This window comes from Chenopodium quinoa, unplaced genomic scaffold (assembly GCF_001683475.1).
Source record: "Chenopodium quinoa cultivar QQ74 unplaced genomic scaffold, ASM168347v1, whole genome shotgun sequence".
Taxonomy (NCBI): domain Eukaryota; kingdom Viridiplantae; phylum Streptophyta; class Magnoliopsida; order Caryophyllales; family Amaranthaceae; genus Chenopodium; species Chenopodium quinoa.
The window spans coordinates 1,937,482-1,940,730 of record NW_018743942.1 but is presented as its reverse complement, the minus strand read 5'-3'; the positions used below and the strand labels follow the sequence as shown (position 1 = coordinate 1,940,730).

The following is a 3,249-nucleotide window of genomic DNA, read 5'->3' as shown; positions in this document are numbered from 1 at the left end:
GCGCCCGGCCGGGCGCGAGTTCACTCTTCCTTGGACTTCGGGCGGGAGCTCTCTTGGCCGGGCGACACTCTTGGGCTACTCCTTGGACTTCGATTGGGCTCCGATTCTTCGTCCCAATCCGGATTTCCTCTTCGGGTCTTGAATACTTGGTCCAAATGCCCCGGTATCACATATACCGAGCCCTTAATCACTGGTTCGATGGTTCTAACCGGCCCTGGGCTATAAAAATGGTCGTGCATCTCCAATGATCGTAGTTGCTCCATAAAATCCTAGGAAAATGCTCCAAAAGTGCAATTTCCTACAAAACTCAATTAAAACTACGAAAACACTAAAAAACACCAATCAGTAATAAAAGTGGCTCTAAAGAGCCAAAAACACTACAAATTATGACCGAGGGACGGGGGTAAAATACTATATAAAATGAACATATCATTAATAAGGATGAAATTTGAGGGAAAGCAAAGAATTATGCCATTTTAAATTAATAGTAGTGTTAGTATATATTTCTACATCTAAGATCATTCATTCTGTAATTTTCTTTTCTTTTTTTTTCGAGTTCATTTTGTTATTTTCATAATTGTATATTCATTAAAATTGATTCAATTTATATAAAGTATAATTTTATTGAAAGTTTGTTTGCAATTATACATTAATTTAGTCTTCAATAATTTGGATTCATAAAAAGTGAAAATTTAATATCATTATCGTTCGGATTCGGAGGTCGCAGAAGATACCGGAGTCGGACTCGGAGCTCAGCTACTCGGAGTCGGATTCGGAGTTGGACTCGGATTTCAGGTCCAATTGTGTTGCGGATCGGAGTCGGATCCCATACAGTCCGATCCGTTGTCATTCTCAAATATGCTTCATCACCTGAAAAACTCCTCTCTACTTGTCCCCACTATTCGCCATTAGAAATGGGTCGTTGTAGGGCCAAAGTAAAGACAAGGCCAAACAAACATACAAACACACAATCAGCAATGCTAAATACATAAGCGTAAATAAAACACACTAACATGCCTTCACCTATCAACACACACTTACCTCAATGCACCTATTTACAAGCACACAACATTCAACAAAAACTTCTTAACTAGACAACTAAATAATTTATTTAGTATTGATTATGCATCGAACGGATTTCCCAAATAATCTCCCCCAATAATGGGGTTACTAACACGGGAGCTAACCGTGCCAGCTAGGGGTGGCAAACGGATCAGGTCAGGTCGGGTTCGTGTTCGGGTTTTCGGGTTTCGGATCAGCTAACCCCCAACCTGAACCTGATCCATTTAAGTTTTTGGGTTGAAAACCCCAACCTGAACCTGATATTTTCAGGTTCGGGTCAACCTGAAAACGACCTGATTTGACATGATTTTTTATTTATTTATTTTTTTTTACTTGAATAACCTGATTTTTTAGCCTGATTGACTACTTAACCGTTAATAAAACCTGATTTTTTTTTTACCTAATGTCTTCAAACTTAATTTTCAAACTTAAATTTTCAATAAAAACCAAATAAAGTATAAGAAGTCTAAATGCCTAATTAACTATTACATACCAAAATAAAGTCTTAACAAATTACAAACCATAATTAAAAAGAAACAAATGTATTTAAAGTTACAATCTCCTGAATCTTCTCATATTCCCAGAAGAAAGTTGTTGTACAAGGGGTTGATGGGTGTCCATAACTGCTGCAAAAAAATATAACAAAATAAAACAATTAAAAAGACAACTCAAGAACAACCAAATTAGCAAGAACAACAAATTAGCAACATCTCAGGAAAAACAACCAAAACAGCAAGAACAAATCAGTAAGAAAGCAATAAAAATTAGCAAGAAATCAACAACAAATCAGCAAAAATCAAGAACAACAAATCACCAACAAATCAGCAAAAAACAAAAATTAAAAAGACATGCACTATACTTTTTCTCGTCAAACAACAAATCAACAAAAAATTTATCATATTACAATTATTAACCAAGAACATCAACACAATCGAATACAAAAACTGAAATAAAAAAAAAAATTTGAAAAAAAAAACAACGAAAAAGTAAAACAGAAAATTACCTTAGAAGTAGAGGAAGATTTGAAGATGGAGAATTGCAGATCAACCGAAAAGTGTAGTTGAGGATATGAACAACAAATCAACAACAGAAAATGTTAATCTTAATATCTGATTTGCAAATGTTAGAAAAAGAAAACAGAAATATAAATTAAACAACAAGTCAACAACAAATCTATCGATCTACGGATCTACCCTTTCCCATAAAAAAAACAAATCAAAAATAGAAATTAAGAACAAAAATCTTAGGCATATTAAGATGACGGCTTGGAGGAGAAGTTGGAGAACTGGAGATCATTCAAAAAAATCGAATATAGAGAACTTGAGATCGAAAAAAACAACCGAAACGAAAACAAAAACAATTAACTAAAAGTTAAAAATTACCTTTGATCTATTAAGAGCTGAGACGTTAAGCTTGATTGCTTGAACCGATTTAGGGTTAGGGTTTTGAGGAGAAACAGAGAAATTGAGAATGAAATTTTTTAAGAGAGGGAAATGTGAAAACGGCTGAGATGAGATAAGAGGCTGAGAGAATGAGAGTAAGAGTGAGTGTTAGGGTTTCAAGCTCAATATAAGGCACTTACGGTTTTTTTGTTTAAAGATTTGGGCTTGGGGTTTGGGGCCTTGGCCTAGTAGTAGTTTTAGTTTCTTTTTTATTTTTTATTTTTTTTTTTGTAAGACTTTTTTTTAAGGTTGGGTTCGGATTGACCCGACCCGAACCCGACCTGATTTTGACCCGAAAATAATTTCGGGTTAAGTGGGTCATTTTCGGGTTGAGATTTTCAACCTTAACCTAACCTATTTAATTTCGGGTCGGGTTCGTGTCAACCCATTTAAGTTTTCGGGTCGAAAATCTCAACCCAAACCCGCTATTTTCAGGTCGGGTTCGGGTCGGGTTTTCGGGTCGGGTCAGTTTTTGCCACCCCTAGTGCCAGCATCAAATAACCACTCGTAAGTGGCGGAATTCCTGCGCATAATAATAATAATAATAATAATAATAATAATAATAATAATAATAATAATAATAATAATAATAATAATAATAATAATAATAATAATAATAATAATAATAATAATAATAATAATAATAATAAGAATAATAAGAATAATAATAATAATAATAATAATAATAATAATAATAATAAAAGGAATGTACAGCGTCCTGTACTCCAGTAGAAGTTATGATTAA

The 3,249-nt window shown here is 34.0% G+C and overlaps 1 long non-coding RNA gene across 1 annotated transcript; it reads right to left on the bottom strand.

Annotated features, from left to right (window-relative positions):
• Positions 1–1,518: 1,518 nt before the first annotated feature.
• Positions 1,519–2,595, bottom strand: LOC110688851. The gene is made up of 2 exons (XR_002504691.1): positions 2,445–2,595; positions 1,519–1,685 (listed from the first exon to the last, which is right to left on the bottom strand). It is a non-coding gene; the product is annotated as an uncharacterized LOC110688851 (long non-coding RNA).
• Between the last annotated feature and the right edge of the window lie 654 nt (positions 2,596–3,249).